Source organism: Anser anser (genome assembly GCF_964211835.1).
Source record: "Anser anser genome assembly, chromosome: 1".
Taxonomy (NCBI): domain Eukaryota; kingdom Metazoa; phylum Chordata; class Aves; order Anseriformes; family Anatidae; genus Anser; species Anser anser.
This window is the reverse complement of record NC_139720.1, coordinates 100,701,606-100,725,762: the sequence shown is the minus strand read 5'-3', so window position 1 is coordinate 100,725,762 and position 24,157 is coordinate 100,701,606. Positions and strand designations below refer to the sequence as shown.

The following is a 24,157-nucleotide window of genomic DNA, read 5'->3' as shown; positions in this document are numbered from 1 at the left end:
ATAACTTTCAAACGTGTAAAACAGAAAATTTCAAGGAAAGCAGAAGTTACAGAACATATGCACTATAATGAATATAATGAACACACAGCAGCAACCACCTACATTTTATTCTATGCACAAATAGAATGACAATATACACATCAGAACAGTTGTTACCTGCATCTTCTGAAGGACATGCTTCTCTATTGTATTTTATGAAACACTGTATCTCTTTACAATAGTATAGGGAAAAGAGTGAAAAATTCCCAATCCAGGATTAAAATTAGAAGATGATGTGAAATTATCAGAGGTAAAATTTGACTAAGAATTTAGCTTAGTATTTTAATTTTAGATAATACCCATGTAAAATCTTCCATGGTCTCACTTGTTTAGGACCAGACATTTTCAAATAATGGGAACAAAATTCTTCATAATTTCTTTAATTGTCTGTGAAAAAACTGACATCATTCATGAAAACTATTTGCCAAGAATTAGGCAGGAGATTTGGTTTATGTCTGAATTGAGAGAGGATGTCTCCAGTAGCCCTACTGCATTGATTCATCACTTTAAGAGGAGCATGTTATCTTCTCAGCTTGTGATACTCATGTTCTAATACCTTATGGTTTCTTGGAAATTTCCTATATATGGGGTGACCCTAGCCTATCTCTTTTTAGGATGCAAAATCAGACAGGATCATATTGCACGAGATAATTTATTTGTTTTAAAAATACATACTGGTTACCTCTTTCCCCTGTCAGAGTTTTGCATAGGGGCAGCCTGCCAACATTTGACATAATCCAGATGGATATAGAGAACGGCAGTGTGGGTCAGTGGTGCCTTGTTCTGTGGTTAGACCTCAACACAGGAGGATAGAAAACAATGGGGGAAAAAAAAAAGTAGAATATTTCAGGCGAAGTGTCCTAGTTTTGGAAAGGGCCACGGGCTTTTTGTACATTTACAAGCACTTTCTCACATTACGAGCTGACAGGTTTCTACTGAAGCCCGTGTCAGTCAGTCTCTCTCTGTATTTCTCCCTGGTATTCTGTTAAAGCCAAATAAAATCTATTTGCCTCTGCTTTTCCCCCCTTGTTGATGTATGTAAAGTTATCAACTTCTTGCAGGTGTCTGCTTCTTGCATTTGTAATGACAGTTTAACAAAAAAAAAATGAACCAAACCTGAGGCCACAGAAAAGCTTTCACAAGAGGGGTCAAAAGGGTTTCCTCTTCTGCTAAAGGTCTGCTACATTATTAGCAGTGCCGTGCTAGAGATATTTACCTGTTGGTTGCTTTCCAATTGATTCAACATGTGGCTACAGGGAGGCTGGAATCTTGAGATTAAACCCACTTCAAGTTAAAATCTTGGGCTAATTCTGGGAAGAAAACAACTGTTTGTCCTGCTTTGGCTCCCTCATGATTTTTCCCTCTGTTTTTAAGTTTAGCCTCAATTAAAAGAAAACAACAAATAGAGAAAAACAATCCCAAACAATTAGGGTTTTGACATCTAAAAAAGCCAATGTTGGATGAGGTCATCTCATCACAGCCCATAAAGCTACCTCTTCCTCCCTTTGTAATACATATGTTCCAGTCCAAGTTCCTCCTTAGCCTTTTTGTGGCTAAAGTGAACTAAACATCCCAAACAAAATATGTGTCTGATTTATTGGTTGTCTGGGAGAATTAATGCTACAAATGCAATATTGTCTAATTTCAATTCAAAAGGAAAAACAAACCCCAAAAGCATAGACCTCCCCATAAAAGAATTAAGGAACTGATTCATGACTTATAAAGCCAGAGGGGAGCAGCTTGCATATCTGTCCTGACCTCCAGGATAGCATAGGCCAGAGTATTTCTTCCCTGAATTACTTCCTTTTGGAAAGAAGGCACATCTTTAAGAGAAACAGTCAATCTTAATTTTCAGATTAAGTGATAGAGAGCCCTGCATAGATGCACCAGATCTGTTCTTTGATGATTAGCTGTCCTCTGGTAAAAACATATGTGTCTTATTTTTGGTCTGAAGGTACCATGTTTTTATTTCCAGCCACTGGATCTTGGGATGCCTTCGTCTACTAGACTAAAAAATAAATAAATAAATAAATAATACCAGTGTAGGTAGATGTGGACATTCATTTTTTCAGCCTTCTGAGATCTTTCTGCGTCTTTGCTCTAGTATAAGTTTTCCAGCCTTTTATTTACCCTCTGGATTCTTGTATGAGCCTTTTCCTGCTGTTAACCATCCAGCTTGTGTTGTGGACGCCAGTGAATATAGCACTTATGGCCTCATCATCACCAAACACCATACCGGTATTCACTATTCACTATTCTCCTGTCTATTCAACCCTAAAAACCCTTCTGGAGTTCCTTGGGGAACTCCTGTTTGACAGCATACTCACTTTGGTTCCACACTCTCTCCAGAGCCATTACACAATATACAATCGAGTTATATATTCTCTAAGTATGACCCGGGTTCTTTTTTCCAAATAAATGCCATTACTTCCTAATGGGTTGCTTGTATCTGTTTTACCAGGCAATCTGGTTTGCTTCACTGTTTTATCTTCTTTTTTTTTCTTTTTTTCACATTATAATCTTTCCGTCATATTCACTTTTGTCTACGTCAGTGATAACTGCATATCTTTATCCTGCTCATTGATGCTAATACTGAGTTTTTAATTCTGAAAACTGACCCATGCAGGGCCTCACATAAAACACACTTTTTTAATAGAGATTCCAAATTTATAGTATTACTTTCCAATTTATCAACTGATTTTTAAAACATTTAACTTATGCCACGTTAATTTTTATTATGCCAGATTTGGAATGAAAATACATAGTGACATCTATTAGAATTCCATACTGAAGGCTATTTTATGGACATACACTTTATGAATTGCATTTAGGACTTGAGCTCCCAAATATCTGAAGCTACTTGGTCAAGACTGATTTTACATAAATCCACTTTGAACATACTAATTGTTGATGATGATTCAGCCACCACTATTTTGCCTACCAGTTTCAGAGAGGCATCCGATTATTTCAGTCACCCTACTTTCATTTTATAACCAGTGCTGGCAGAAAGCTTTTACATGTATATGTATGCATTCTATATTTTAAGGACTGCCAGAGTTCACAGCCCTATTCTTGAAGTCCAAAATTCTCCCTTTTGTCTATAAGGCTCTTTACTGTGGTCACTTGGCCAAGGACGGCTTTTTGCATAATTTCCATTTTCTGTACAGAGCAAAAAGCTTCAGTAATCTGGAACATCTGCACTGGCATTTAACTAACAGCATTTTGAGGGAGTGCGGTGACCAGACAGACAACCCTTCCTCTGTATGTATCTCTGATGTGCACATATGTGAATGAATGGGGAGCTAAAACAGCAAAGGCAGAGGCTAGAAAATAACTTAATGGGTGGAAATATGAGCACACAGCAACCCACACAGTGTTCAAGTACATCTTTAGCAGTCCTTCTTTCCTCAGATGTGCAACAGCAAGGGAGCTAGATAGAACCAACAGGTCTGTGAATGAAATGAAGATCTTCATTTTGGTTAAGTGGTTAACTTATGTTTCTTCTACCATTGATACAGGATAGTTAGACTCTGAGCTGCAAACACTACTTTTGTGCCATCTCTCACCTCCAATAAATAAGCTTTGTTCTTAGGATACAAAAGAACAAATATCCATTGCAGCCAAGAGTTTTAAAAGAATTGGCTAAGGAGTTTTCTGAGCCACTGACGCAGCTTTTAAATAAATCTCAGATTCCTGAGGATGTTCTGCAGAACTGGAGGGGGAAAAAATATAATAAGCCAATCTCATGCCAGTAATTATAAATGATCAACAGGAAGCCTCAGGAAACTATAATCCCCTAGAAACTTGACTTAGAAGGCCAGGGTCTTGGGAAGGTGGAGAGGAAAGATTGTAAGAGATACATGTAGAGAGAGATAAGAAGATGTACATTTCCCAGTGGTACATCTAACATCTCCCTGTTGTATTTCCTCTTCTCTTCTCTTTGACTGAAAAGTGGAAAATATCCTTAGCTAATCATTTCTGGAAGAAATGGGAGACTCAGAGTTCAACATATGGAGAAACCCTTTGGTTCCAACAGTCTACTTTTCATGTGTATGTCTAAAGCTGCCAGACACATGCTTCCTTCATATCTAAAGTATTTATTTCTGACCGCTGGTCTTCCTTTTCTTTTTCTTCCCTTGAGGCTGGCTGTGGAGGGAATACTTCATTACAGAGTGTTGAGGTTTTGTTTGTCTCACATTTTTTATTTACTCCAATCTGTTGTGTATAACAGCATTTCTTATTCAACTTGCCCTGGATAATATTTACCAGATATCAAATATCACAGTTAATTTGATGTGGGACCTTAATCTTAAACCACCTGCTTTGACCTTGTTTTGGCTGAAATGTATTGGCTGAACTGTAACGGGCATTAGTCTCGGTGCAGAAGTGGATATTTTTGGAAGCCACAAGAAAAATGTCAGTTTTCAAGTTACACAATGTATAACTTTTCTGAACTTTTTTTTAATGCATTTGTTCTAAGAAGATGCTATTTTTGTGCTTCGTAACTGAAGAACATCTGAACTTTGACACTTGAAACTTCCCAGGTGTTTACTTTATGCTGTTTTCACATTGCAAATAAGCAAGTTAAAATTATGGAAGAATAATCCATTTAATATACTTCTGTGCACATTTAAGAAGAAAAGAGAAGACTTTAGATTCAAAGGGTTACTATACACCTCCATGTTATCAATGGCAATTCATTCCAACATTCAGACCTTGCACAGGGGGAATAAAAATAGGGGGAGATATGTTATAAAATCAGCATTGTGCAGGAGTTTTTTTAGCTGCTGCTACCATTTGGTTGAGGTTGGCCCCACTGCTGTTCTAAGCAGACTGTGACACTTCTTGGCATGGAATTTCAGACTGGTTAATGGAAAGCTGATAGCTAATAGGTCTCACGGATCTAATCATGAATCATATATTTGGTTTTGTTCAGTAACTTCTCTCTAGCATGTCTGAATTGTGGGGAAATTTAAGCATTAATAGTTCAAATCAAAAAGGATTTTGATTCCCTTTGTGTTTGCATGACAGTTTTCAATAAAAATTTCAACTATATCTACATAATCATTTGAATCCTATCTCCATCTGTTCATCTGTTTTACTTTTTCATCTGTAGTAGCAGTCAATATACGGGTTTATTAGGCAAAATATGCCAAATAGATAAACAACAACATAAGGAAAACTTTTTCCTATCTTTGTTTGGTTAGGAGATGAGCTTACATTTAAAAAACAACAACAAAACAACCAATGTACACACCTGTTATCAGTTTAAATTTATTTGTATATCACTGAGAATAAAATATTATTTTTGGCACACTGTTTTTCCTAACTATCCTGGCATCATGGTGGTTATGCACTAAGCAGTGCTAAAGACAGAACTACCTACACGGATACCCGCATATTTTTCATGTGGTTAAGATGGATTTACAGCTATAAGAATGGCAGCTGATTTCTACTGTCATGCACAGCATTCATCCAGTATCGAATGTTTTTCATTCACTGAGAGTTTAGTGGCTGTGAATGTTGCCAAACTTTGATGCCCATTCTTCAGAAGTTTCATTCTTCCAACCCCTTCTTGCAAGAAATCATGCTCACCCCAGGGAATGCACAGGTTTCAATCCACTGCGTCCTCAGAGTGGTCGTTCCCCTGGGAGGTGTAGCTGGATGTGACGACACAGATGCTGGAAGCTTCTTGGGTGGTGGGAGGTGCCATGATGCTGTAGGCAGTCTGAGGTTGTAGCTTTTACCAGGGATAGGTTCCCTCTGTGGCAGGCTGGAACAACCACACCTTCACAGGCACAGCCTTTCATCCCAGCAGAAGATGAACTTGTTGAAAATCTGCCAGAAATTACCTATGTGAACATTATAAATAATTGGAAAAAGAGATGTGGAAATGGCAGGCTTGCAGAAACCTGGTGTTTCCCTCCATGATTTGCAAAGCAACACCCATAGGGCAGCTGACAACATGAAGAAGAAGAAGATCCAGGAACCAGCAACTTGAATTATGTGAAGTTCAGCAGGTGCTGGCATCCGTAAAAAGAAGGGAAATATTATATAAATAAGGTGAAGTGGGCAGGCTTCCTTAAAACACATGTACAAAATTTCATTATCATTAAATGAGGGAGCCAAGCACAGCTTTTCATTTTCAGCTCCCTGCAAGATTGATTTGACCTGTATTTAGTGAGAAACTTCAGACTTTTGTAGCCACCTGGAGCAGGGGACAGGCAAAGGCCAAGGTATTTCCCTGTCCAGGTGGCCCTCATAAATATCTCATTGGAATTTATTTTCTTTCATTTACTTTGGCATTGCTTGGGCACTGCTTGATTAAGGGGTGGTGTGCAGAAACAGACATGCCCAGAGATAGACAGCCACATCTGCTAACCATTTGGATTAATTATTACACCTGTACCATAAAACACATGTTAATAAAAGGCTGGTGAACAGGTTCAGGTTGCAGTTTTAAAAGGGCCCAAAGAAAGCAAAATGCTAGCAATATATAAGAATCCAAACTGTTTGCTGATAAGATGCTGCAGGCTCCAAACGTGTACAAGGAAGAGGCAATGTCAGACACGTAAATAAAACAAATCACACAAGCAAACAGAATAGGAAAGTGCATATTCTGGCAAACTATGCCTTTGTAGTCTATTGACTAGAAGGTGAACAACAGTACATGTTCTTTCTTTCCTTCTTTCTTTGCTGTTAGATGTAAAAGGAAAAAAATCATTAATCACTCTGCAGGATACAGCACTTAAATGGGTAAAGTTGCTGAAGGGGTCTGGTTAACATCAGCCGATTTTTCATTTCCTTTCAGTGGGGACAGTGTGGTGCTCTGGAATCCCTGGAGACCAGGAGCATGAATGCAGGTATTGAATTTTCAGGAGGAGACAATTAAGACCAAGCATGTGAGATACAATCATATTTAAATTAATTCAGGTACCTCAACAGAAGACTTAAACCCTCTGCCTTCTTATTAGGGATGCGTATTTGGGATGGTTTTACTGGAGTGGCATTAATCATACTAGTCTTGTGTCAGGTCTGATACAACACACTGGATCTCTGTATTTATTACTTCTTTCATTGAAAATGTTTACGATATTCTTTCTGCCTATGCGAAATCATTTTGATGAACAAGCTCTTCAAACAAGTCTTTACCAAGTTTTCACAGTCCTTAATTCTGAGATTCTCAGCAGTTGAAATGGAGTGAAAGTGGGCCCTGAACCCGGTGCCAATTCTCTGTTGCTTGTTAGATAACTCCTGACCAAAACTAGCTTCCATCATGATCTGCAGATGGGCTGAAAAAGAATAGATATCATAGGACAACTGTAGACCTCCTCACTTTGGATTGCATCTGTAGTTGATCTTGACATTTATCTGCTATTCTGGGGGGCTCTTTTGGCATAATAATAGTCATCACTGTGAATATCACCAAGGAAGAGGTGCATCAGGCTGCTCTGATGCCCAGCACTACCAGGCAACAATGGATGGTTAATGAAATCTTTCCAGAAGGAGGAAGCCAGAGAATGCACCTGTCCCTCAAGTCTTCTCAAATTATGCTTCACCAATAAACCCAATACTTCAATACATTTGTTCCTGACCTTTACAGTTAGAAATCACATGATACAGAAGGCTGAGGTCTCAGCTCTACCACCAAACCCTGCAGAAGCCATGGGATCAGCTGGAGAGCCGCTGCATGCTTGGTGGATTGACCATAGGTTATGAATACCACTGCCAGGTGAGACTTTCCATTTACCAGTCTGTTTCTAGCCCTGGCCTTCCCTGAGAGGATGGATTCACAAACAGTATGGCGGCTAGGTTACTTGTAATCCTTTGCTTTTAGACATTGTTGTATTGGGAAGATAGCAAAGGTTTCTGTGTCAGATGTGCCAGCTGACCACTACCAGGCTGAGTATGATACCAAAAAATTGCAAAAGACTGGAAGGTCAGGCAGGCAGAAGAAGCTTTCTGTCAAGGACTTTCAACTTCATAAAGAATCTGGGGTTTTGACATCACCTCAGTCTCAGCTTCAGACTCTGCTAAATGGGCTGCAGTCAAGGACAGTTTATAAGACTTAATGAAGTCTTGGACCAGCTCAGGCAGTCTGCCCTGCCACAAAGTGAAGGGTGTTCTTTCAAGGGGATTTTGCATGAATCAGAACAAAAAAAAAAAAAAAAAGAAAAAGAGATGAAGTTAAATGTCTGCCTCATCTGCCCAAAGAAATATTTGTATGGAAACATGACAACCTCCAAGGAGTGGGGATATGGCTATATGGAATATACTGTGATATAATTTTAGAGGTATCCCATGGTCACTCTAAGAGGGCTATTGATATTTATCTATGTGGTTTACTGTCTGAAGGTTACTTTCCCCTTCAACTTTAGTTGTACTCTCTACTTGTATATGTTCAATTTGTACCGTTCACAAGACAGAAATGCAAAGAATTTCCAAAACTAAGGTTATAGTTAATGCCAGGACATATGTACTAAAACCTTAACAGAGAATAACACTGCCTTTGCTCTACTAGTTTTTTTCAATGCTCCGATTTTTCCCAGTTAATACTAGAATATGCAGAGGTTTACGGGGGGGGGGGGGGGGGAGATGATTTTATATATTTCCATTGTAATCTAGAAAAAAATAATGGCTCGCAGAAGAGTGATACTAATTAAATGTACCCTTCTAATAGATAAAAAACTTCTGGGTTTGATTTTGGTTGCAAGTTCAGTTGCTGGATTGTTTTTTGTTTGTCTTTTGTTTGTTTGTTTGCTTGTTTGTTTTTAGTAACCCTTGCATTCAGTGCAGGTTAAAGGTTAAAGATTCCTGAAGAAGGGTAACTTCCATGCACATGGCAGAATAACTCTGTTACAGGTCCAAAGACATGCATATGCTTAAACTGTTTGGACTAATGGAGCTAAAATTAGCATTTCATTTTCTTTATTTTCAAACTATACTTTTGCAGTCTTCTTTGTATTACTACTATATTATGCAAGAACATTTTTGTGGTTACTCTGATCATTATAGTACCGTCTAGGTTACAGATGCCAGCTGTAGCATAGCTGTAGTATCTGAATTGCAGCGGACAGAAACTACTGGCACATCAACCACATTCATTCTTTGGTACTGCAATAATCCCTGGAATGTATTAATTGCAAGTTATTGTTTAGATTTACTATCCAGCTCCACCTTCTGGTAAACTTGTATTAAATCTAACTTTTTAAGTTTCTTTCTACTTGCAAACGCTGAAAGCGAATTCTTTGCTATGGTACTGCTCAACATATAAGAATGAATTTACTGACCTGTATTAACCATGTCAATCACTGAATCTGTACTCCATTGTCTGTTTCGGGGATATGTGGAATAAATGCAGGACTTTTAGAGTAAGCAGTAAGGGAGATCATATGCATACTCAAGACACTGAAGTTTCTGATTCTTGACATCTCTTAATGAATAACTCCTGGGCTCCAAAATTGTGGAATGGCTTTCTCAGACCTGTACTTCCACAGACCTTTTAATCTTAGCTGTTCCAGAACAAAAATGTGCAAATGAGGTACTTGAAGTGTCTCTTAGAGATCCCACTGCTCCCACTGCACAAACTGTACAACTTCCATTCATCCTTCCACAGGTTCTTAACAAAGATAAGCATGAATCATTACTCCAAGCTCTTATATATGTGGGGTTTTTTTATGCACACTGCTACCTGTGAATTTGAAGTTTTCTTTTACATCCTCCCTTTTTATATTTATGTATATATATATAGCTAAATCTCTACTCATAAACTAAACAGGGCTGTAACACAGGCTCAAGAACTACTCAACAATCATCTGTAATGTTGACTTCTAGCACGCCCCCTGACACAGTTTCTCCAAGCCAATTAGACCCTCATGGAGAAAGCCAAGGCACTAAACTAAGGGATGGTGCAGGCTAGTGAGTATTTCCCATAGGTATTGCGAACAATTGTAGGTATCTCACTCTCCTACACTGCTCCAAATGAACTCATTTTATTTTTTTAGCATAGAGATAATATATAACTACCATTTCCTATTCCTAAGAACAGAGAATTGGTATAAGCAGGTCCACCAAGTGGCCGCATGGGAGATGCATTAGGACATGTAGCCCTAGTATACCTCTTGCACAAAACATGACTGAAATTATAGTTTCTTTCCCAATTACTCCCTATAAGCTGATCACCTTTTTGCGTAACTGCTGCTTACAAAGTGCTAGGAATAGTCTCTTTCTTATGCCATTATGAAGATAGCACATTTTCTATTACACTGAACACTGAGAATAGTGTGTATTTTCTATATTTTCTCTTGAACCAAGTTCTTAGCTTCTTTCTGTGTTTCTACTCCAGGAGTGTTTAGCTGCACTATAGATAATGAGATGTTGCCTGAGCAAGAACTTAGCATTTGTCCTCCTACTGAAGCAACACATCTTATTGTTCTTTCTTATTTTACTGTAGGGCATAAGATGCCTGGTCTTAAACCAAAGTCCCATAGGTCTAAAGACAAAAGGAAAACATAGATCTGCCCCTCAAAGTGATTATAAGACAAAACACATTGGGCAGCTACAGATGGATGAATGAGCACACAGACACAGAGAGACAACACTGGTCAGTGCAATGGGCTGTGACCTAACCATTGTCACTGTAGGCATCACTGGAAAGAAAACAATTGGAAAGAGAAAAGAGCCAAGAGAGGCATTTTATTTGTGGAGGAATTTGCGTCTCAGCACTTGATGACACTCCAGCCAGAACAAAAACCGGAAATGTTGCAACTTTTGGTGAGAGAGGATGGAGCCCCCACTGGGGCCGCTCTGCTGGCAGGCTGGCCCCTCATGGGACTTGCACAACCTTCCATGTGCAGCAAACCGGCACATGCCAGCAACCACGAACACTTCCATCATAATTTTTCCAGCCAGCCAAGCCTGAAAGAGGCCAGTGGAGCAGCTTATGTGTATGTTTACAGGGAATTGCTCCAGGAATGAGGGGCAGAAAAGGAGAAAGCATGGTCCCCAGGTCTGAAAATGTAGCAAGCAGTCACTACGGTATGGCATCATAGGCAGGCCAAAGTATCTTCCAGGTGAATGAGAGATGATAAAAAATAGAAGAAATGACCCCAGACTGCTAAAAAAAGAAAAACAAACTCCTTGCATTTGATGCAGGAGGTACAGAAGAACCAAGGAAATGTTGCAAATGGAAGGTAACAACCACAGTGGAAAGCTACAAACACAAAATGCAAACAGAGAACTTGGACAAGAGATTTAGCTGTGCACATGGAAGCTCATGTCCCAGTCACACTGTGCAAACTCTATATGGTCTGGATGGGATTCATGAGTCTCTGAGCTCCCAGGCTATGACCACACAGACTGTGAATGATGAGCAGAATGGTGATCCTCAAGAACAGAGAAAGGGAGCTTTCATCAACCTGAATTTAAATTGTTGATTAGCTGTGCATAAAGAAATGCAGCTACCACAAATGAAATTTTAAATTGGAAGAGAAAGGGATTCTTCTATAGCAGTGATGTGAATTGCCGACGTGGAGTAGTCTGTGTGACGAGACTGGATGGATGTGCCTGGGCCTGAGTAGAAGCTTGAGGGATTTTACATTGAAAGAGGTGTCAGAAAGGATCAAGTTCACAAGAAAGCTTAAGTCTGATTGGGTTCTGGACAGATGAAAGAGAAGTTACCTCTGAATTCAGTCATCTGCAGGATATCTTCATCCTAGAATGTTAAAAATATCACAGAAGAATGGTTGGCCACCACCACCACACTAAAACGGCTAGGACACTTTCTCTTCTCTGAAAGCTCCTCTTTCCCTTGGGTGAAAGGAGGCTGACCCCAAAACACCCTGACAGATGATGAGACTGCTTGGCTCCGCAACATTTGCTGTTATTCAATGTCCTTTCCTCTGAGATATCTGTCCTCTTTTATAAATTTCAGTCCTGAAAAGCAGTACTAAGAGGCTCTATACCCTAACATGGGCAGGCAGGTTTGCGTCAGATGTACAAATGAATCAGAAAGTCAGGCTCATATCTCTTCTAGTGACAGACAGATGTTTACCTGAGAAATCAAGGCAGTGATCACAGTTTGTATGTTGTTTTTTTTTTCTAAGCCCCTAATCCTGTTCTTTTTTTATCAAGCAAATCAGATATTCTCTGTGAAGGTGTTGTCTATTGGTATCATTTTAACCTATGTGACTTTGGAGGTCAGTAGGAGAGCTATTTTACTCACCCAGATTTTTATTCTTGTTAGCAATTCAGTGTCTCATTTGTTTTTTGGCCCATAATGACAATAGTTACCACACTAAAAAAGTACTTCATCTTAATTTTTCTTGCCAGTTGACATCAAATGTGGAGACCCATTACATTTATTCATTTTTAACTCTTTTCTTCAAAGCTTAAATGGAAGTTTCCACGCCTCTAATGAATAATGGGATATAAAAGTTATAACTGTGATTAAAAAAGCACAACTCATAGTCTGTCACAGTATTTTAAATTTCTTTGTGTTTAGATACGCAGTTCAAAATTGTACGTGCTAGACCTCTTAGTGGTTAGGGAAAACAGTGGGGAGTTACTAGTCTGGAGCCAGAGGGTGTCTGATTTTCGTTGGAAGCTGGAATATCCAAAGCAGGACTTGGAGGAGCCAAAAGTCCTTCAGAATAATTTTTCTGTTTTGCAAAATAAACAAAGGAGGGCTCAAATGAAAGCAATGCTGGGACAGATTCCCATAGGAACATGCAGCATATTCTAGTGGAGTCCTGGGGATCTTTTCTATTTTGATTTATATCAGCAGCATACATTCTCTTGATCATTTACCAGCTGCCAAGTACCAGCAGAATCTACAGGAATAATATAATTCAGTAACCTACAGGATGGCTATTCCTCAGTTACCTTGTAGTTTCCCCATCTCTGTGCCCTCATATAACTGACCTGTGCATGTGGGCTGGCTGATTTCTCTAGCAGGAACAATAAGGTCCAGCACAGCATCCTGCCTCCTGCCAGTCTCCTCTCCTCCAACAAGCAGATTCTATCGCAACCAAGCTATAGTCCGTAATGAGTGCAGAGGCTCACCAATGCCTTACACCACTGATAGTCTGTATATCTCATACAAGGACAATAAGTAGCAGTATGATTTGTTTGTACTGGAATATTTGTATTCACAGCTGGGGAGTGCTCTACCAATTTAACCATGCTGAAATCATTAAATGAATACCAACATCACACTCCGATGTGTCCCTAGAAATCCTAGCCATAAGCAGGGATTTGCCTGTTTCCTTCAACCCTGAAGCAGCTTCAGAGGAAGGCCTTGCCTCCAGTTCCATGTCTACCTTGATATCCATTATAAATGGCCATCTTAGACCAGCAGGACAGTCAACATGCAGGAATTATTGCTATTCAGGATATTTTGCTGGTTACAGAGCAGGCTTGGGTCAGCACCAAGTCTGACACTTGCTGCCTTGATTGCCTCCTCCAACCCCTCCACCTGTGTGCTATAACCATAGCAAGCAATTAGAAACAGTCAAACAGACTTTGTTCATCTGGTATGGCAGCAAGACTGTTCTGCACTGGAGCAACTGGATGATCTCTTAACAACAGAGAAGACATACTGCCACCAACTTGGAAGGTACACTGTACAATGCAACAATGTGTACTATCATGTGTGTCATTTAAGAAAAAAATACATAAAGGAACAATTTTCTTTAAAAGGAGAACTATTTTTTTTCCACTTACGTGTTACTTCAGCTACTTTTAATTGTTTTTCAGGATTAGAATATACCTTTTTTGGTTGTTTAAAGCAATACTTGAAGTAGGATGTTTGTTTAAATTCTTTCTGCCATATGCTTTAGGTTAAACAATGCACCAAAGTCAGTAAGTCACTTCCCACAAATGAAAACTAATTGTAGAATCACAGATATCAAATGCCAGGATAGAATAAAGGTCTTCTGTTCTCAGATCATCATTTTACCAACCCACCTAGAGAACTCCAGAAAAGTTAATGCTGAAAAAGATGTCAGGAATCATCTTCTCTGTTCCTCCTACTCAAAACAGCAACTCCACCTAAGGCATCCTCAGCAGCCATTTTTGTCTGCACAAACATAGCACTGAAAAGGAATACTGCATTCAATTCTTCTAGAGCCAACAGAATTGGAGATAGGCAATACAACAAGCTGCAAAAAACAGTGAGCAGAAAAAGTGCTTATTCAAAAGAAAGATTTCCCGTGCAAAACACAGGAGATTAGAGGTTTAGTCAACAAATTCATGCTATGGACAAGTTGGTCTATATAGCTGCTATGGAAAGGCAGCTCTTGGGTTGTGGTTCAGTTCACCAGTTGCACTAGTACTGACATTTTGTCTCCTACCCCAATCCTTGTATATACCTGATCCTATTGGAGTCTGATTCACCTAACTCAGCCAGCAATAAAGTTGGTATTACTCTGTTTAAACTCCCTACACCCCTGTGGCATCAGACCATCACACGAATGGGAAGATGTTTATAGTGTGGAGGAGGAAGCAGACCCCACAAATACCTTCCTCACCTGCTGTGGCTTAGGGTTAGCATGATCTACCTGCTGCTGACACTTTGGGAGGACGTACATTACCCCTATCACTAGAAACAAAACTATTCCTCTGTCCTGCACCCCTCCTTGTGCTACCTCATATAATTGTGCACCCACACAGGAACCAGGCAAATAAATATATAAATAAAAATAACAGAGCAAAGGGGGTGAGAAAAAGGGCAAGGCAGAACCTGTACTGCCAGGATGGAGCAGGGCTGGCTCATTGCCTGCTTGTAAAGACAGTGTGGAAACTGTGCCCCAAGCTGGGATAGACTTGCTTAAAGGACGCCCACATCAGGGTCATGTGCACCTGTTGCACCTCCCAGTGCAACCATAGTCCCTCATGGGAGCACTGATAATTAGATAGCTTCCTTTCCAACCAACAGCAATTGTGCCTTATTAACCTGACCATTCATATGTCTCTTTAAGCATCTCTAATATGAGATTTTAATGAGGAGCCACAGGAAAATGATTTGTTAGCCAGCACCAGGGAAAACACCCATCTATTTTATCTTCACTATGGAACTGAGTGCTCTCGTCACCTGTGGTATTAATACAGATGGCTGATGGCCTAGCTAAACCACCCCCTTGTTCCGGCTAAAGTCTCACACTGTGATTTTTATTTTTATTTTTTAATTCATTTAAAATGAGGCAAAGAATGTAGGGAGAAGACCTAGAAGCTGATATGCTAAAGCCATCATTGCCTGACAGGCCTGGGCTTTCATGGGAAGGATTTCTGGAGGCAAACTGACCAGGGACAAGGTACTTCGTGGTAATTTGTCTCTGATACTTCCATGTTAAGAGCATTGAGAAATAACCCCAGCTCCACATTGCCCACTGGTCTCAGAGGTCCTGCACTGCAAAGACACCAGCTGTGGATTCACTGTTTTCTTATCATATAGTATTGCTTTTCCCTGTGATAAGGCACCACAGCATCCTACAGTTACAGCACGACAGCATTTTTCTGACGTTACCTCTCACAACAGCAGCTGCTGTTGTTACTATTGTCATCACAACTGGCTGTGCAGACTTCAGTATTGCAACACTGACAAGAGTGGAGCTATCACCCGTGGCAGCTCCAGCTCGCATCATCTGCTCTAGCACTCTTGCTTGCTTCTCTGCATTAGCAGGGACAGTTTTATGACTTATACCTCTGACAGAAACTTGTTACCTTTGGTGGCTTTTCATTTATTGCTATATCATCTGCACTGCACAGAGCCCTGAAGAGACTCCAGGCAGTAGGGTGGGCCAGCTGCAGGCCTTTACCAGTGGCAAGCTGAACTACCCAGCCATTTCAGTTCACAACCTGAGAAATGAAAAAGCTCAGTGCAAACAAAACACATGGGGGAGAAATGCAGCTCTCACTGCCTGTAAACGATCACAGAAAAACACTGGAGGATGAAGACCGCCCCGCCGCCCGGCCGTCTGCACCACTGTCTGACCGAGCACTCCGGCTGGACCTGGATTTTCCTTGAACCACAAGGCTGCATCAATCCCAAATTACCCGGAGAATGAAAAGGCACAAATGAGGTGTTTGTGGTGAGACAGTCTCCACTGAACTGAACCCGAAGCGGCGAGGAGCTTTCCGCGGGCCTGGCGAAGAGAAAGCTTGTGGGGCAAGGACAGGGAGATTGGGGTGACTGGGGGCAGGTCGCACAGCACAGGATGCTGAGGGAGCAGGAGCGGTAGCTGAAAAATGTCCAGTGCTGCGGCCAGCATCATAGAGATGAGGAGAATAGCCATGGAGCAGAGCTTGGGCTGACCATTGCACCTCCCAGCCCGTGGTCAGAGCCAGGGAGCGGGTCCCTGGTGCTGCCACAGGAGACAACCCCACGCTCCCCACGACCTGTGGGCAGGAGCTCTGCCAGATGAGAGAAAACAAAACCTCTCCAGCTAAGTACATAGAAACCATACTAGAACAGCTGGAATCTGCTTTCTGCAGTCCCGGGGCCCCTCTCGAAAGCCAAGTCAGCACTTTGTGATGGTCTGGGTACCAGAACTATGGTCAAATTGCACTGTTGCTTGTTGGAGACGTCTAGCAGAGCTGCTTGTCATCAGGGAATCAATTTCATTGAAGAAGAGTTGGTTCACAGGTCTGCAATGGTTTCACAGAGGTTTTATTTCAGAGGTAAAGCTGGAAGAGATGGTCTGACACTGTCAAAAGGCTCGGGTCTCTTCAAATGAAGCTGTGGGCTGTGACCTTGAAATTACTTGTTGTAATGTTTATCTTTGTCATGCATATTTTGATTTGACATTTTAAAAAGATATCAAAATGAGATGTTTGATCCATCTGGAATGTACACTTTCCCAAATATTATTTCACAATGATCATCTATTGATTAAATTTAAGCATAAAATTTGTAAAAGATATTCCGTCTTCTACAACTCTCAAAGCCACGATAAGTCTGAGCTAAAAATATTGATTTTTTCTTTCTTCTCCACAAGCATAGCACTCTGGCAAATAAGAAATCCTCCTGGGGAATACATTTTGTGGCACCAGGGATATAGGGGTGCCATATCTTCATAAGGAACGCACCTGAACCTCACCAAATGCCTGACCTCCCCCTGAAAGCCTGCACAGGTGAAAACGGCATTAATGATTCCCTGCCCTGTGCCTAACAACAAGGACTCCTGTTGCCAATTAGATGAGGTTAGGGGAGAGCTGTCTTGTGCATACTGTACATGACAACCTATTCCTAGATCCATATATTGCCTCTAAATTGGCTAATGCTGAATTCAGGATGGAAATGGAAAGCTATTTGCGGGAGGCTTGTCCTGAGTCCCCAGCAGGGTGTAAGAATTTGTGCTTAGTGTTCATGTGGGGTTGTGCTGCCTTGCTGATGGATGTAGCAGAGGGCTGCCAAGAAGAGGCTCCGGAACCATTTCCTAAATAGCAGCAATAAAAATTACTGTTAGAGCCTAAATCGGCACTGTTTTCCTATATTCCAGGCAACTCCGAGCTGCCTAGGGGAGCAAGGACATAATTTGCCCTCAGAGTGTTATTATGGAAGTTTGTGTTCACTGAGCTTTTTATACCCGCCTCACAAGAAGAAAGACCAAAGGGAAAAACTCAGCATGGAGAGTGAGAAAGAACAACGTGAAGAAAGAAGAAAAACACCCGAGCAGGCTCAGAGGGACCAGAGACTGTACGAGAGCACCGTCACGTCAGACAACATTGCACTGCTGCGTGGTCAGAGGTGCCGTGTGGCCCTGTGAAAAAACCTTTACCAAGCAATCAAAATACATTTTCATGCATTCCATCTGCTTTGCGGAGTCTAAGCAGGGATCGGTTTTAAAAAGCAAATTTTGGAATAAAATAGTCTTTGCCTTTAAACCTTCACATTGAAATGTTTGTAAACAGGACAACAAATCCTTGCTGATAAAAAAATCCATTGGAAATTTGCATTGCTTAAAAAAATCTTTCATAAAAGCAGAACTTCAAAAATGTCTTTTAAAAACAGGTTTTTGTCTCCATCAAGGCAAATATTTCAAAATCTTGGAATGTGAATTACAATAGACTGGATGATATTTAGAGCTTGGTTGATGTTTATTTCATTCTTTTTTTTCTCTCTCTTATATAGTTATTTCTTTTGAAATTGTTCACAGCACTGGAAAAGTTACAGGGGAAAAACTCCTACAACTCTGCCGCTCTTTTTAAAAGCTCTTGAAGTTTCGTGTTAGCAGTTTCAGTTTCAATTTTTTTCTTCAGACACACACTTTTCTAAGTTGAAATATAAACACTAACATTCTCAATAGTATTTGCTCTCGGTGACCAAAATAAAACAAAAATAATAAAAAGTAAAATAGTAAAAATAAAATTGTATCTGGAAAATATATAAAAAGGTCTACAAACAAACGCTGAAAAATATTCTACCCTTATTCATAGGAAGGAGAAACAATTCTGAATTTGGTGCTTTTGTGTGAAATAGTTCTGATGTTTTTCTTACAGCTTCAGTCCACACATACATTTGTGCAGTGAAAAAAAAAAAAAAAGAAAAGGAAAAAAGGGTGCATTCAGAACTACTCTGTTTTTCTGCAGTGTGAAAGTGGAAATTGTCCGTTCCAGTGCCTATAGCATATATATTTTTTTATTGTACAAACAGAAAACATATCTATTTTCCCCCAACCTCCCCCCCCACACACACACGCACTTTAAATTTGGAGGAATTTTAAAATGAGGAATATCCATAGTAATGTTAGGAGTATATAAGAATTAATTCCCCTTCAGTTTTGTTTTCACATACGCTGAGAGGCAAAGCCGTGCAACCGACAAGTTATATAAAAAAAAGAATATATATCTGCTAGCACATTCTCATTTGTATTTTTTTATTTACACAGTCTCTTGCAGAGTTTTGTGTTTGGCAATTGGATCTAGTTTTAACTTTCACCCTCCTGAAACTATATTTGTCTACGGTCTGTACCTCTTGCTGGTCACAAGGAAGAATTGCTTTTCAGGCAATTTTTAGATCCCCTCTATCCTCCTGCTGCAATTTAGTTATATCTTAACAGGAGCTCCTGTCTGACATCTCTGGGACTGGGCTCCTCTAGCAGGGGAAATGTCAGGATTTGATCTTCCCTTCCCTTTATAATCAGCCAGAGGAAAAAATAACATGATTTTTAAGAAATACTGCAAGACATGTTTTCTTCTACGTTACCTTGTTACGTTAAGATCAAGAATGCGTGGATTAGGATCTCAAGTTTATAAAGAGCCTGATAACATATAGAAAAAATATTAATACCTTCTTCCTTTATCTGCTTGCCACCTTCACTACATTTCACATTTATCATTCTGCAACATGAAATCATTTTACCAAAATTTATTTCTTTTTCCTGATGCTATTTTCACTGTGTACAGATTCCACTCTTTTCCATCACTTTTTTACCATTTTTCCTCTTTCCCTCTATTAAGCTGAAAATGTTGTACAAGTACCTTCACCCAGAGACTGTTGTTTTTTTGGTATGTTTTCTTTTGTTTTGGGTGTGGGGGCAATCTCTAAATGCTTCCTTATTCAGTTTTATTGATATATCTGCTTAAAGAATAGTGTTAGCCAGTTGATCTTGCTGTTTGTGTAGACTAGCAATTTAATTCATAACCGTTGTTACAACCTCCACCTACTAGTTGATTACACTTTATCACAGAACCTCCCAGGAGTGTTTCCTGTGGTGTGTAATGTTGAGGTTTGTTTCCTGTAGCATACTGAGCTGCGTTCAAGGAATAAGCATGACCTAACATCTCCAGACTATCTCCTATGCTGTGATTTATGGAGACCTGTGATAGGAAGATTGCAGACATCAAAACTTCTTTTGGAGCCCTCCTTTGCCACTACCTCTCCACCCCACAGCTGTGAAATCCTGGGCAGTCACACAGCAGATCAGATGCTAGTTCATTTGCAGCCAGCAGCAGAATATTTTGGGCAAGTGTATATCCCACCAAGTCAGCTGCTAATATTTTGCTCTTGCTTTTCAGTGAAGCAGGGAGGCATGAGATACTCTGATTAAGGCCCAGCTTGCACATTCCCACTACAGCTTAATTTGGCTGCATTGCAACATCTGTGTTGTGCTGTGTCCAGTATCTCTCTGTGCCTTCAGGGCCAAACTCATCTATCATCACAGGCAGCAGTTTGGAGCATGGCACTGCTGCTGCTGGTCCTAACTTACTGACAAAAAGAAGAGAAAAAAAAAATCTCTTCACATTTTAAAAGCTGACCAATAACTGAGGCTACCACTCTAGGCAAAAGTGGACAGAGTTAGTTACACTTATCACACAAGAGGTGCATACCCTTGAAATTTAATAAAAAGAGTGAATGACACTCCATAATTTTCACTCCAAGCACCAAATGAAAGGTGACATTACACAATAAGAGTAAATCTCCCACTCTGCTTATACCAGGCCAGTATCCAAAGACATTTCTGCCATAACTTTGAAACCAAAATAGCAATTGGTGAAATACAACCTGCGTGCTGTTGTCAAAAACAAGTGCAAGTATTGTAGTTAATGCTTGGCTGCAGGCCTAGGAGCCAAAGTTCACCAGAGGGGCCCTGTGGGGGATTCCCACACGCGCTATATAAATCTCTGCTTCCCTCCTCCCGTCAGCTGAGGCTCACAACATGGATGGGAGTAGCCTGAGAAGTATCCCCCAGGCTGCCAGCAGCAAGTGCACATCACAATCCAAAATAAAATAAAAAATCATTACAGGCATCATATGTGTGTGCACGCACGGAGGAGCAATGGACAGTTCTTCATTTGATGTAATCTGATGATCTAGATCTGATAATCTTTGACCAACCATTGAGACCACTTGGTTCTTACTATACTCTTGCATCTGATAATCTTGGCCTGATCTTTTTGGCTCTCACTGGCCTGGCACATGCTATGAATCCTCCTCCCAGTGATACTGTTCCTGACACCACAGTTCAAAGCCAATCCACAGCACATGCTCTAGGGAACTATACAGTCTTATTTTAAATGGTCAGAGTGATGCAGGATTTACCTTATCTACTACTTATGTGTCCCAAAGGTCAAGTATTAAAAATTAAAAAAATAATAATAATAATTAAATTTGTCTTATATTAGATTTGAATTGTTCAGCTCTCAAACCTTGTTATATACCTTTGTCTGCTAGACCAAATAACCCTGTAATATCAGCCACCTTCTCCTCACAACAGTAATTATAGAACATGATTGAATCATTTCTTAAGCTCTTTTACAAGTGAAACAAATTGATCCCTTCTAATCTCTCATAGTAAGCATGTTTTCCAGGCCACAAACCATCATGGCAGGAGTCAAGAGTCAACTGAAGTCAGTGGAGCTACAGCAGTACTCACCCACTTGGGATCTGACCCCTCAAAAACCAACATTAATATTTACAAACTAGAATGTGTCTAGGTATGTAACTAGAGTGTGTACTAGAGTTACATACCTTTTATTCTGGTCACAGAAAGTATTCATAGTGTTGACTGCCTGCACTCTCATTAAATATAGCATATTCATATACCTACTCAAACTCACAGGATACCTGTAAATGCAAAATTAAGCAAAACTCAATATAGTTATCTAATAGAAAATTCTGACATTTGAGCTTCTTATTTTATACCAGCTCAATAGATGAGATACATTTTTTTTAAGAAAAAAATATATTTTTATCTTAAAAATGACAGAATGTTGAATAAACATGACAATACAAAGGTTTCACAAGTATCTACATACATATTGCGTGTACAAACAAAACTGACATATGGACCCCTACATATATAAATCACAAGTAAAAACACACATATTCTGAATGCGTGCAGTCAGAAAACCTAAATTTTAGATGGCTATTCTAAATAGATGTCTTGTTCAAAGAGCCTCCTCATCTAGAGGAGATGAATCTTAGGACAGTATGAGTTGCTTGCTTTGAAGTTTCTCTCTACTTTCTATGACATGCTTAAATAGTTGATTTAGACTAGAAACTAAAGTTTTGTGTGGCTAAAATATACATTCTGCACAACAGCATTGTAGAAGCACATAAGCATTTAGTTATTCTACTACAGATGAATGCAAGTACAAAATATGAGTAGAAAATATTGCTAATAGAAACACATACCCTGATACCTAACCTGCAAACAGAAACAGGGACCCTTTAAAGCAGCTCCCAAAATTTAATGCAAGTCCTGCTGTTTTCTCCATGTCTTTATTCAAACCTCAGCTCTTATAGCCAAATGATCACTCTAGAATCAGAAATCTACTTTTACAATGAAAATGTTGCTCTTCTGTCATCAAAGTTCTAAAGATCAGATTGAAAACATGAATCTGACAAGCTAAGGGAAAAAAAAAAAAGAGAGAGAGAGAGAATGAGAAAAAAGAAATAAAAATCTATTATTTTCCCCAATCTTATGACTTACTTTGTCTTGCTCCGTTATTTTTAATACTGTTGGCAACACTGCAACAAGCTCATACACACTAAAAACATATTCAGAAGCAAAACCTAAAAACGTAAATACATGTAGATATTACTGGCATAAACTCAATATATGTGTGCATATCTTACTGCTACTGTGCAAATGTGGATATCCAAACTATACAGATGAGGGTACATTCTGCAAAATGTATATAACACCTGCAAATACTCAACACGCATCCTGCACAATACGGTCACACTACCACAATTATGCACACACAAATATTGCAAACCCACATACCTGCAGTTTTGGAAGCATGGAATAGTCTGACTTTCTGAGGAGATGAAATGAAAATATTTTCATTTGTAATTGATACTTTGAAAGTAAATGAAAAATTTTGTTTTAGTTCAAATTAAAATGTCAATTTTTGGTTAGAAAAATAAATGAAATGCTTTTATGTCAAAATAGCAATTTTAAATGACAGATTTCCTTGGGTTTCAATCTAAATTGTTGTTTTGTTTTGAAAAGAAGAAAAAACATTTAACACAGAAGGAAAACAAAAACGAGCATTGTGTTTCAACAGGCCAACCCAAGACAAAAATACTACTTGGAGAAAATGAAAACCGACTGGAGAAATTGCAATGAAAAATCTTCATTCAAGATTTCTCTTGGGAACCTTTACTTTCTAGACAGTGGTAAAGCATACACACAACTCCCTTCTTCTTCCAGGTACGTGCATCATCTGCAAAAGTATGTAGTCCAGGCACTCTCCAGGCACTTCACACGCACGCTCGTGGGCACTTTGTGTTTGTGCTTTCTACATGTGTACAAGCATCAAACACACATTGGCAGGCAGCAGGCACACACATGTGGACTCTGTTAAGCAACCGACGAAGTAAAGCCAATTTTAGATCAAGTGAGCTGTGGTCCCCTGGCTCGGCTTCTACTGCAGGTGATTCTATAAACAAAGTTTAGTGCCAATGTGAAAGAACAAATACACTATAAATAGTTCATGGCTTCCAAACCCCCTTGTCTCGTTCCAGCCCTTGTTCTAACCCAAGCCAGCAGATGGGCTGAGAGCACTTCAAACTGACTCCTTGAAATAAAATACTGGAAATAAAGGGGAACAGCATGAAGGCAGTAAAACAAAATAGGAAAAGGAGGAGTGGGGGAAGGTTTTAATTTATTGGGGAGAGCGCTGGGAATGTAAAAAAAGCAGGAGTGGAAGGAAGAAAGGGGACATCATCCTGCCTGATTGCAATTGTCATTAACTTGCAGCATGGGTATTAAACTGCAGCATGGGTGCAAGTGCATGCGGCCCACCTCCAACCCAAACCTCCTCGGCATTTGATTCTTCCCCGAGCCAAGCAATTTAATGCCCTGGTCCGTGCGGTTTATTTACTGCCTCTTGTTCCTTTTAATTGAACCCAGGGGCCTTCACACCCGTACAGGTCAGTGGCAAAGCATTTGTTACCTGTGCCGGGCAGCACACCAGAGGCATGGAGAGGGAGGGGATTGGCCATTAAAACACAAAAAGCAACAGTTGGGGTCTGTGCAGTGGGACGTGGCTTGCTGTAGGCTCTGATTAGTTTTATGGAGCAGGAGGCTGCGCTGACATCTGGAGGGAGTTTGCGAGGAGCTGAGACAACACGGGGCTGATGCAGTAGGCTTTGCCTGTAATGGGCATT

General features: G+C 39.9%; 1 long non-coding RNA gene across 1 annotated transcript; it reads right to left on the bottom strand.

Moving 5' to 3' along the window:
* Window positions 1–5,296: 5,296 nt before the first annotated feature.
* LOC310893969 lies at window positions 5,297–23,867 on the bottom strand. The gene is made up of 2 exons (XR_014579439.1): window positions 22,770–23,867; window positions 5,297–6,062 (listed from the first exon to the last, which is right to left on the bottom strand). It is a non-coding gene; the product is annotated as an uncharacterized lncRNA (long non-coding RNA).
* Between the last annotated feature and the right edge of the window lie 290 nt (window positions 23,868–24,157).